The sequence below is a fragment of the Prionailurus bengalensis genome, chromosome A1, assembly GCF_016509475.1.
Source record: "Prionailurus bengalensis isolate Pbe53 chromosome A1, Fcat_Pben_1.1_paternal_pri, whole genome shotgun sequence".
NCBI lineage: Eukaryota > Metazoa > Chordata > Mammalia > Carnivora > Felidae > Prionailurus > Prionailurus bengalensis.
The window spans coordinates 13,781,462-13,794,659 of NC_057343.1; the positions used below are offsets into that span (position 1 = coordinate 13,781,462).

At 39.2% G+C, this 13,198-nt stretch overlaps 1 long non-coding RNA gene across 1 annotated transcript in view; it reads right to left on the reverse strand.

The window, feature by feature from the left end:
• Positions 1-7,319: 7,319 nt before the first annotated feature.
• LOC122481327 overlaps positions 7,320-13,198 on the reverse strand; it is a 46,157-nt gene continuing 40,278 nt past the window's right edge. Inside the window, exons 2-3 of the long non-coding RNA XR_006296824.1 lie at positions 9,873-10,047; positions 7,320-8,516 (exon numbers count right to left, since the gene is read on the reverse strand). This is a non-coding gene — a long non-coding RNA (uncharacterized LOC122481327). The remainder of the gene's footprint in view (positions 8,517-9,872; positions 10,048-13,198) is intronic.

Here is a 13,198-nt window from a genome sequence, read left to right on the forward strand (position 1 = left end):
CGTATGGCCAGCTAATCTTCAACAAAGCAGGAAAGAATATCCAATGGAATAAAGACAGTCTCTTCAGCAAGTGGTGCTGGGAAAACTGGACAACGACATGCAGAAGAATAAACCTGGACCACTTTCTTACACCATAAACAAAAATAAACTCAAAATGGATGAAAGACCTAAATGTAAGACAGGAAGCCACCAAAATCCTCGAGGAGAAAGCAGGCAAAAACCTCTTTGATCTTCACCACAGCAAATTCTTACTCACCATGTCTCTGGAGGCAAGGGAAACAAAAGCAAAAATGAACTACTGGGACATCATTAAATAAAAAGATTCTGCACAGTGAAGGAAACAATCAGCAAAACTAAAAGGCAACCGACAGAATGGGGGAAGATATTTGCAAATGATATATCAGATAAAGGGTTAGTATCCAAAATCTACAAAGAACTTATCAAAATCGACACCCAAAAAACAAATAATCCAGTAAAGAAATGGGCAAAAGACATGAATAGACACTTCTCCAGAGAAGACATCCAGATGGCCAACCGACACATGAAAAAATGCTCAACATCATTCAGCATCAGGGATATACAAATCAAAACCACAATGAGACACCACCTTACACCTGTCAGAATGGCTAACATTAACAACTCAGACAACAACAGATGTTGATGAAGATGCAGAGAAAGAGGATCTCTTTTGCATTGTTGGTGGGAATGCAAGCTGGTGCAGCCACTCTGGAAAACAGTATGGAGGTTCCTCAAAAAATTAAAATAGAACTACCCTACGACCCAGCAATTGCACTACTAGGTATTTATCCAAGGGATACAGGTGTGCTGTTAAGAAGGGACACATGCACCGCCATGTTTATAGCAACACTATCAACAATAGCCAAAGTATGGAAAGAGCCCCAATGTCCATCGATGGATGAATGGATAAAGAAGATGTGGTATACATATAGAATGGAGTATTACTTGGCAATAAAAAAGAATGAAATCTTGCCATTTGCAACTATGTGGATGGAACTGGAGAGTATTATGCTAAGTGAAAGTAGTCAGTCAGAGAAAGACAAAAATCATATGACTTCACTCATATGAGGACTTTAAGAGACAAAACAGATGAACATAAGGGAAGGGAAACAAAAATAATATAAAAATAGGGAGGGGGACAAAACAGAAGAGACTCATAAATATGGAGAACAAACTGAGGGTTATGGGAGGGGTTGTGGGAGGGGTGGATGGGCTAAATGGGTAAGGGACACTAAGGAACCTACTCCTGAAATCATTGTTGCACTATATGCTAACTAATTTGGATGTAAATTAAAAAAATAAAAATAAAAAATAAAACAAGTTAAAAAAGAACAAAAAGGAAAAAAAAGATAATAAAAAAAAAAGAAAGTTGTGGCCAGGCCAATGGGGAGCCCTTAAGTCAGAGTCATCTACCAGAGAAGTCCTGCATCACACACAAATGAGCCTGAACCTGTATTTCACTGTCCTTAGTCATTGCTGGGAGAAGCCTGGGGAGAAGCAAATACAGTGAAAAATTCAGACAGGATCATCTTGGACTGTCATCACAATGCTTTTGGAGCAGGGGACCTAGGTGGTCTAGTTTTTAAGGGTGCCATATTAGCTATCTCTGAGCTAGGGGACAAGGGAAGAGGATGGGATCCAGGAGAGATATACAAGAACTCTAAATGTATTTATAATATTTTACTTCTGAAGCTGAGAACTGGGGACATAGATGTTCACTTTGTTATTCTCTTTGTTTTGGGGTAGGGGTGGGAAAAATGAGAGGTTAATAAGTTGTTACATAGGATTTAAACAAAGCTTTCCTGATATTTTGCTGTAATGTGGAACACAGCAGCAGGACTGAGGGATGAGAGAGATTATAGCCTTCTTGATGCTCATCCAATTTATGGGGACATTTGACACGTGAGAAGGAAGGAAAAGTACGGGAGCAAAGTACTTAAATGCTGAGAGAGGATGGGTCCCCTACACAGAAGAAAGGACCTGTCCCTCGATAGGAACAAGGTAAGTTTATTCACCCTTGAAAAAAGGCAAGCTGAACTTGTGGCAAAGATGTAGGGAGAATAGATTTTGTGGTGGGAAGATGAGGAAGTTCTCTAATGACTGCTTTTATCTTCTCAGTAAAAATCAGCTGACAGTAAGGCAGAGGAAAGTGGTTTTGGAGGTTTGAGGAGAGTGGAATTGCCAAGGAGTCCCAAGGGCTCACTTGAGGTTTGTGGTCAGAGATTCAAAACAAAAGCAGTTGGTCTGGTTGTGTGCTTTCTACCAGCCATAAGCAGGTGCTTAGACGTAGGCTTGTAGTTGGCCCAGAGCATGGAAGGATTTAACCAAAGCAGGCTTTTGCCAGGCAAGTACAGTGAAGACAGTATAAGGTGGAGGGATTTGGGGGTACAGGGAAAGACAGTATTACAGTGATAGACTATGGGAAGTGAGCATACGGGTACTTTTTAACTCTTTTTCCTTTACCCTGTATTTTCTAAAAGCTGTAAATTAGAGCTAAAAGCTTGATAAATTTCAGTTTAGCATTTTTGACAAGATTATTTTGTAGGCAAGGCTGTGAATTTCATATTGCATCACATCAGGAGGCACATAATCCCCGGCCATCCCACTAGTTTTGATGCTAAGATCGATTCCCATGTGAACAGTAAATAACCAGGGTAATACCCATCTCAAGCATGTAACTCTCTTAACTGTGTTTAAAAAAAAAAAAGAAGAAGAAGAAAGAAAAGACAGAAGGAAAGAAAAAAGTCCGGTGATCAAAAGTACGACGCAAACAAAAGTTTGGAGACCCACTGTTTCAGAAAGCTAGAGCATTTTTGATATTGAAGGACTCATAAGCCAGAGTGAGTTCTCTAGGCATGTGATTAGAAGTACAGGACCCCAGTGTGAGGGAAATCGTGGAGAACAGAAGGAAGTTGTACCTCATTTTATGCCTTTCCTCATCCTAAGCCCGAAACTAAATGAGCCTACCTTCCAAATCTAAAGATTCTACCTCTTTGTGTTGTTTTTGTTTTTGTTTTGTCTACATAGTGAGATATTTCTTTCATTTGTATTCCAGAACTCTGGGTGATGGGTGGTCTCTTTTTCAGTTGATCTAGGAAGTTCATAATTTTGGAAATGATGAGATTGGGGTTATACCCAGAAAGTCTTCTATGATCTTACTGTATCTCTTTGAGGGTTCTCATTATTATTATTATTATTATTATTATTATTATTATGTCATTATTTTGGTAAAGTTTTTTTTAACATTTTTAAAAAAAAATTTTAATGTTTATTTATTTTTGAGAGAGAGATAGAGTGAGGGGGGGAGGGGAGTCACAGAATCTGAGGGGAGCTCCAGGCTCTGAGTTGTCAGCACAGAAGCCCAGGCTTGAACTCACCAAGAACACGACCTGAGCTAAAGTCGGACACTTAGCCGACTGAACCACCCAGGTGCCCTGGTAAAGTGTTTTCACTGTTCTATTAGCTCTATCACCTGGTTACTGAGCTTGGACTTCCTCCATCAGGCCACTGTTGCCTGTTAAGAAGGGTATAATTTTCCTCTGCCTTCTCCACTTCCAAAATATTCTCTAAGTTACGATCACTTCTCACCATCCCCACTGCTAACACCCTAGTCCAATTCCTCGTCATGTCTTGCCTGGATTTCACCAATAGCCTCTGCATGGTCTGGTCTCCAGCTTCTACATTTATCCCGCCCCTCCCCACAGCAGCCAGAAGGATCCTTTTAAATTCAAAGTCATGTCATGTTACTCCTCTGTTCCTTCACCTTCAAGGGCTTCTTCCCAGCTCACTCAGCATAAAAGCCAAAGCTCTTACAACGGCCTGCAAAGCCTTACAAGATGTGACCTGGGTTACTCCTGCTCTAGTCTTTCTCTGCCTCAGCCCTATGCCAGCAGAAGAAGTGATACGTCTTGTTTATCCGAAAGATACCAGACGTGCTCCTGTGTTAAGGTCTGTGCTCTGGCTGTTTCATCTTCCCAGAAAGTTCTTTCATCTTGGCTGACTCCCTGACTTAAATTCTTTGCTCAGTTGTCATCTTCTCAATAAACCTGCTCTTACTACACTATTTAATTTTTTTTAACGTTTATTGATTGATTTTTGTGAGACAGAGAGTGCATGGGTGTGCAAGCCAGGGAGGGGGCAGAGAGACGGAGAGAGGGGGAGAGAGAGGGAGAGAGAGAGAGAACCCTAAGCAGGCTCTGTGCTGCCACCGGTACAGAGCCCAACACTGGGCTCAAACTCACGAACAATGACATCATGACCTGAGCCAAAACCAGGAGTCAGAGCCATCCAGGTACCCATTAAATACTCTATTTAAAACTATAATTTATGTTGCCCCACCCAGTACATTTGTCTTTTTTATATCGCCTTTTGTGTTCTATTTTTATCTTTATCATCTTACCTAACTTACATATTTCTTACGTTTATTATTTATGTATTGTCTGTCTCTCCTGCCCGAATATAAGCTCCATGAGGCAGAGATTTTTGTTTTATTCATTGCTGTGTCTCGGGGCCTACGATAGCACCTAGAAGGCATTGGATATTTAACTAAAGTGTTGAATGGATAGAATAAATGATTTTTAAAATTATCCTTTATCTAAGATTTGTCTGTTTCTCTTTTGGCCACTTTGTTTCTACTGCTTCTCCTTTGTGCTGTTTACTTCTTCAAATATCTGGCAGTCCTGAAATGTCTATTTATATTTATGAATGAAGAAAGCTAGGATACCACATCTCTGTATGTACAAAGGCCTCTTTTTTCATTTTCTTTTTTCTCTTCTCTTCCTTCCCTTCCCTTTCCTCTCTTTTTTCTTTTCTTTTCAAGTCTATTTCCTTCAATGGGAAGGCTAGCTGCAAACAAGCTTTCACCAAGCCCTCCACCTACCTGCACAGCCCCCTCCCTTCCCCCCAGGCTGAACTGATAAGGGCTATATCCTGTTTGCTTACACCAATCCCACACCTCAACAGAGCAATGACCTTCTCTAAAGTGCCATTCTCTGAGTTTAGCCTCAGGGTAAATAGATGAGGCTAGGAACTCTGTGTGTATGTTGATGATGGAGAGAACAAACAGGAAGGAAAGGTAGAGGAGGCCAGACCAACACATCTGTTCAGAAGATATCCCTTCAAGGAGCCATTTCAATGGGTCCCTCCTTTACCCCCCCCCTTTTTTTTTTTTGTCTATGTGCTGTCTCCAACTGTCTGAGTGAGGAACCATTCTTTCTCACAAGGGAGAATTCTCTACTTCAGACTCCGTCACGTATTTGACATGAAGTGCCCCCCATTCTAATGTATTCCTCAGCAAAACCCATCTATTTTCAATCTTCTAGAAATTCTCTACGGAATTGACTGGCCTGTTTCCCCAACCTACATCACTTTCTTCTCTGCCTATGATGACTCTATTTCCTTTTGTTTTAACTAGTATCTTTGCGGAATGTAGTGAGAAACATGCATAAAGAAATGTTTAGTCCTCTATCTTGAAAAAGAGCCAGAAGAATCTCTGATGACACAATAGCACTTGTTAGCAAAAGGAGAAAGCCATTTATCTGAAGTAGAGAACACTCTTAACTTTCACTTCAGTTTCGTTTTCTTTTTTTAAATTCAAGTAAAATTACACTTCATATGTTGAATTTTAATTCAATGTTTTTAAGCATCCAAGAGGAAGCTTGCTGTGTGAACACTGGAGAATGTAGCCATTCTCACACACCAGGTCACAGTCATCATCCATACCGTCTTCAAAGTGATGGATGGAAAGGCATGAGAGGTGATTAAAGACAGCAGAATGTTTCTACCATTCATCCACAAACCCACAGACACCTGATGTATATGTCACACAAATTCACATATCTGCTTTATCCCAGAATTCTTTAGAGAGATTATATAAATCCCTTACTCTAATATGGTCTTTGTATTTGCAATGCCCAAAAGACAAAATTGATTTTATAACAGACTCTGCCATTTAAAAATACAATGTATTTTATCCTTGGTAATAACCACAAAGTGATAAATTGACAGTTTTTAAATGTATGTCAGATTTCTTTTGTTATCATCAAATTGAAAAATATTTCTAAATGCATTCCCTGGTGACAACTGACAATGACTTTGGTCTCCTCAAATCTTTGATTCAAATATGTCATGGATTTAAAGAAATACACTTCAGAATAAATTCCTCGAAGATGAAAATTTTCTTATGGATTTAATGCATTCTAATGGTTAAACTGTTTCTTGTTTCCCCAAGTTAATTGTAAAATAGAATAAACATGAACCGGATTACATTACAGCAAAAGTGGTACAGGACCCTACCATGTTATACATAAATAGTTACTGCAGGCATAGTCTCTACAAAAAGCAAAGGTTGTTACAATGAAGACAAGGGCTGCTCTTTGAAGAGAATGTAAAACTCTCCAAGTAACAATTTATAATGTTTCTTCAAGGCATTGATCTAAATTATACTTACCTTAAAACCAATGAAACAGCAACGTTCATTAACAAAGTAGGTGACTGCATACATGGCTTAATTTGAAGGTTGCCCCGAGCTCTCTCCTTTAACGGAATGCCATGATTCTTAGAACCCACAAAGTCTGACCTGTTCTTTGAGCTTTTTAGGAGGATCTTAAAACGTGCTGAAAAGGTTATTGGGCAAAAAGATGGAGCTTACAACTGGGAGAGAATCTAATGATCATGGGTTTTTACCTCCAATTATTAGCTATACAATCTCCACCAATAAACTCTTTCATTTCAGGCTCTTATAAATCAAAAATCACTCAAACCCTCTTAAGTAAGAAAGAGAATTTATTTTTTAATTCAGTGAAGTATCACAGGAACCACAAAACAAAAACAAACAAACAAACAAACAAAAAACATGCCAGCCAAAGGATGGATAAAATTCAAAGTAACTTTGGGAGCAATCCCTTTCAAACTTCCATTTCTCTCACCATATCTGTGCTTCTTGGAATGCTTCTGTCATTTTCCTTAGTGTTGTTGAGATTCCTCTGCTTACCCATCTTAAGCATGACCATAAATGGCAGCCTCCTCATTAGGCCTACAGATCCTTAAGTTAGCAACCTACTGCTGGACTTTTTAAAAAAATTTTAATGTTCATTTATTTTTGAGAGAGAGAGAGCGAATGGGGGGAGGGGCAGAGAGAGAGGGAGACACAGTCTCCTGAAGCAGGCTCCAGGCTCCACCTAGAGCCCCACGCAGGGCTCCAACTCAGGAACAGTGAGATCATGACCTGAGCCAAAGTCAGAGGCTTGACTGACTGAGCCACCCAGGTGCCCCACAGCTGGATTTTTTTTTTTTTTTTTTTGATTCCATGTCCAGAGAGGAAAGATCAGATTGCAATAGCTCATGCTTTCCTACCAGACCAATCTCCTGGAGTCCTGGGGTCCCTAGCAAACATTTACCTTGGCCCAATACCTGTGGCCAGGGAGAGTGTGGTCACACAGGAAGTGGGTGTATCCAAGCGGCCAGGCAGCAAGGAGGCAGCAGGAAGACACAGTCTCTAGTAAACTTTCTTCATCTCATTTCCTCATCTGCAAGACCTGGACCAGCAATCCGCTTCACATATGTGTAGGGGGAGGGATTGAGGTATTTTGTTGACTTTTTACTTAGATCGACTTAGGATGACATATTGCCCTTCTGTGCTTTTTGGCAAATACCACCATTTTATTCACTTTAATATAGCTGACATCACTGATGGTGACTGTCTTCCTGTTTGATCTTCATTGCAATGTTAGCATACATGAGAGTTGGCTCCAGGGTACGTAAGCACTGCCTGAACTACTGCAACATCTCACTGAGACCAGTTTATTCAACAACTCATATTTGTAGATCATCTTCTAGTTCAGAAAGTGCTCCGCAGGACTAACGGGAACCACACCTAGTTCTGCCCCTGCCTCTAGGTGCCATCATTTCGTGTGGTGATGTGTGCTGGCCACGTACACTGCATAGGCTTCCCTTCCAAGGCCCATTACGTTCCTACTTCTGCTGCAACCCTGTCGTCTTGAGGCCAGAGCTCTGCTCACCTGGGATTCAGGTATGCTGGTGCTGCTTCTTTAAGACAGAAGGCTGCCAAACACGTGATTGCAGTTTGATTTTTTAAATGATAAAAATAAGCCAATAGGTGAGCCCAGTGTTTACTGGAGGAAAACACTCAGGATGAGGGTGCTCTGGGAAGTCAGGGAGCCAAAGAAGCAATGGCCTAATTTTCAAATAAAGCAGAAAACTTAAGAGATTAATGTAGTTTGGTTCAGAAACTCTTGTCGTTTCCTGATTACCCAAAGATCAAAAAGTTACCTCGTTCTCTTCTTTATTTCAAACTTCTTGATATCTTGCACTATGGTTAAAGATCTTGGATAATTACTACCATATTTTCACAACTTCAGAGGTGAAAATGTAGCCTGTAGTCTTCTTACAACTATCTTAAAGAAGCAGGTGTCCTGCAAAAGGCGACTGCTTTAAAGCCCCATCCACAAATTATTGCTATACTTCTCTGTGGGTTCTTCCTATTAAAAAACAAAACAAAACAAAACAAAACAAAACAAAACAAAACAAAACATTATATGTAATTGGACCAATGAATTGTATCCAGGATCCACCTTTAACTATAAGTTTTAGGAGACAGTATAAAAGCAATCTAATAGCAACCTGTGTTAGATGTGTTTCTTATCAGCTTCTCAGTTTCCAAACTCATCAAATATTGAACTTCCTGGAGCCAAAACCAACCCTCCAGAAGCTGAAACATTTATTTAGAACTACACTCAGAATATAAAGAGCTGGGACAGGAAAGAAAAACAAGTCAATACAAGCACAGTGTTCGTTTCTCCCAGAATGTGTGTTCTGAAAGACAAATACTGAGCCGCAAACACTGAAAGCCATGTCTGCTGTTCTCCAGTTCCTATGACTACCCCTGCCCCCTGTGCAAATCGTAGCGAGGGTTCCATTACCACCCACCGTGGGAAGCCACAGTCTGGAATCAGGACCAACAGAAGCCAGATCTAGTACTGCTCCTGTCTCTAGATACTCGTGTGGCTTAGCTTCTTTATCTGCCAATCTTAAAATGGGATCATACATTAATACTTGATTTGCTTACTTCAATTGGTTGTTTAAAGTAGAAAATATGATTGGGGAGCCTGTGTGGCTCAGTCGGTTGAGCATCTGACTCTTGATTTTGGTTCAGGTCATGATCCCAGGGTCACGGGATTGAGCCCCGTGTCGGACTCCACCCTGAGTGTGGAGTCTGCTTTGGATTCTCTCTCTCTCTGTCTCTCTCTCCCTCTGTCTCTCTCTCTCTCTGTCTTGCTCTCCAGTAAAATAAATAAATAAATAAAATAAAATAAAACATAAAATAAGATCATATATGTGAAACTACTTTGAAACTAAAAGTTGTTCTACAAAATCAGGAATGAATGAAGTGAAGGTACGATATTTTTGTTGAGAACTCAAACATGGTTTCTGCTCTTAGCCACTGAAGAGAAGCCTCAAACTATGTAATTTTCTTTTCTTAGTTACAAACAATTGAGGAAAGAATGTTCTTACTCTGATGTATTCCCTCTCACCACCATCCCACCAGGCCTTCAGAATTCTGCTGACATTTTCCTCGACAAGTATGAGGATTTCACTGACATTTTCCTCAAGGCCTTTTCAGCTTCTGACTGTACCACAGTCCCAAAGCCGGTGCCACATGTCTCAGGGTTTTGTTATGACAGCACCCCCTTCTAGGTACTAAAACCCATTCAGATTATCCATCACGGCATCAGTAAACTACTCCAAAACTTAGTGGCTTAAAACAATAGCAAATATTAATTTTGCTCACAGATGTTCATTTGGGGCAGAGCTTAGAAGAGGTAGCTCATTTTTACCTCACAGCATCATTTGGGGCTGCTTGACTAGGATCCGCAGGACCTGATTTCAAGAGGGCAAATTGGTGCTTGCCACCACCCAAGGGCTCATCAGGGTTATGGATCTGTCAGTGTGGGTCGTCGTGCAGTCGACTTAGGCTTCCTCATGGTACGGCGGCTAGGTACCAAAAGCGAGCTTCCAAGAGACAGAAAGAGAAAGTTGTAAGTGTCTTAAGGCTTGTGCCTGGAAACTGTCATAGCATCCTTTCTACCATTTTCTAGCTTTTTCTTGAATTATTGCATCGATAGAACCACCCAGAACAATGATATGTAATAATAATGATTGTGTAAAGATTTCTTAGTTTACTCCTGAGTTGAAAGGGAATGCTTCTAATGTTTTTCAAGTCAGTATAATGATGGAGTTAGCCTTGACATACCTATGTTTTATGATGTTAAAACTATCCATCTATTTCTACTTTACTAAAACATTTCACCAAAAGAGGGGCCTAGGCAGCTCAGTCAGTTGAGCACCCAACTCAATTTTGGCTCAGGTCATGATCTCATGGTTTGTGGGATGAAGCCCCACATTGGGCTCCACACTGACAGCACGGAGCCTGCTTGGGATTCTCTCTCTCCCCCTCTCTCTGCCCTTCTGCTGTGTGTGCGCATGCGTGTGCTCTCTCTCTCTGTCTGTCTGTCTGTCTCTCTCTCTCTGTCTCTCTCAGGGTAAGTCAATAAACATATAAAAAACACATTTTACCAAAAATAAGTGTTGAATTTTTATCAAATGCCTTTTCAGCATCAAAGAAGATGATCATATATTTTCCCCTTTTGATGTATAAATCCCCTGACTTAGGATATTTTCAACTACTGAATCCTCCTTGCATTCCTGCAATAACCTGCTTTGATAATGATGACTTATTTTTAATACTTTATTGTATTTATTTTTATTTCATGTGTCTGTCTTTGCCACACCAAACTAAAAGGTCTTTGAAGTCAGAAGACGTTTTGTTATTCATTATTGTTTTCCCCAGGTCAAATAAAGTGACTGGTAGCCAATAGGTCCTTAGAAATATTTGTTAAACGATTTAAAGAAATTATAGGAGTTCAATAACTATTTACTGATGCCTTCTCAATGGCATTTCTAGAAAAACACTGCAACCGTGATTAGCATACTCTTGACTTATCACTTCTTTTTCTCTGCTGTGTGCATTCTTGGTCAAGGTTAATATATCTGCAACCACAATGCTGCAAACGGGCAGAGAGCTATTTCCTATGAAATCTATTTATAGGGAGTCAGAGTGTATGACCACACACACACACACATGCGCACACATACACACACCCATGAACTGGCAGAAGATTATAATAGCACCCTTTTTGACATAGCTAAGAGGACCACTTATAGTGGTGGCAGGTAACTCTTAATTATTACTGCTAAAAAATATTCTTCAATGTTTTCATTCCTGCTGGCTACCTTCCTTAATACTAAAGGTTCTGAATCTCTGACTCCGTTCTTCATGCCTCAGTAGCCTAGCAGCAAGGAACCAAATTCCAATTTTAAATATATGGCCCAGGTTTTAGTGTGCTTCTATGGCTGAAGGTATGCTGATAGACTTAAAAAGTAGTATTAATCACAAACAATCATCTTAACCTTTTGGGAAAGACACTACCACTATTGGTATTTTTGAAAATCAATGCATCTTTCAATATAAATAAGCAATTGTAAGCCAGATAACCAAATTCAAGCCCTGATTTCATATCTTATTCATAGACTAACACATAAGTGTCCAGTATCACTGTAACTTCCATTGCGGATTATTTTAAAACAATAAAACTTTAAACATAGAAACTAAGAACTAGAAATTAAGGGATTGATAATACAAGTTTAAAGAAAAAAACTCTATCTGTAAATCTTTTTTTTTAATGTTTGTTTTTGAAAGAGAGAGCGTGAGCATGAGTAGGGGAGGGGTCAAGGGGGGGGGGACAGAGGATCTGAAGTGGGCTCTGAGATGACAGCAGAGAGCCTGATGCAAGCCCCAAACTCATAAACCGTAAGATCATGACCTGAACTGAAGTCAGATGCTTAACTGGCTAAGTCACCCAGGTATCCCTATCTATAAATCTTGGTAGAATTCTTCAAAGAGGTCATTTAAATTATAAAATTTAGAACCGCTGACCTAACTTCTATGAAGAATAAACATTAAAACCCAACTAACTTCATCATCTGGAGAAGTTAGAGCTTCTACAAACATGTGTCTTCTATATGGCAGACACTTAACAATTAAATAATCCTAGGATTAGAAGGGAATTGGAAGATCCCTAAAGAGTACTAAATGAAACAATAAAGGTGAAATGAATATACAAGAGCCTAATACAGAACCTGGCATTTTGTAAGCACCCTATAAGTATTTGAATTAAATCTATTTCCATTGTCAGTGATTAAAAAATAAATATTTCAGATAAAATCTCTGCAATAAGAAAGATTTTTCACCATAATTCAGAAAATCCAGATAAGCAAGCATATACATTAAATACATGGTAACACTATTATACAAGTAGACAGAATGCAACACTGGATTTCAAGTCTGAAAAAACTAAATTCAAGCTCCAGATTTAGCATTTATCAGTTGTCTGAGGTTGGAAACTTCATTTCATTCATTGAAATATCCATTTTCTTACTTGTAAGAATGGGAATAATTATCTCATCACATATTGTGTGAGTTATCACAAGCACAAAATTAAGTAAGATAAATCATCAGAAAGAACAATATAAATCTAGGATATTACCATAATTGCTGTTATTGTACTAGTATATATTTTCACTCTCTGGACACTCTGAAGAGTAGGTTTAGAAAATGACATATAAATTCATCTGCAATATTATAGGAAATTTCAAAAGAGAAATGGAAATTAATACATTTTTGGAAAGTAGTTTTCCAAGGGTATAGTATGTTATAAAAATAATAAATCACTACAAATCAGATACAACAGGTAAGTTTTTCCCTTAACACAGTGAATGCTTCAGACTTCATGCAGTTTTCCTCAAGAAGTTCACTTAGGGCTTAACCGAACAGCTCCATAGTGTTAAGTACAGAGGAATATATCAACCACCCTAATAAAACCATCCAGGGACTCACTAGAGAGGTTCCTCAATTCTGGAACAGTTTTACAAATATTTTTGAAATAACAATAAATCGGCTTTGGGGAGGTTGATATAAATAAATTTGAAAAGAAATTAACTATGTGTCCCTTAATTCATCATAAAATAACTTTCAGAAAAATATGCAGAAGCTTTAAACATAAAAGGCTAAATCACACATCAAGATACCTTTGCAGTAATTGGA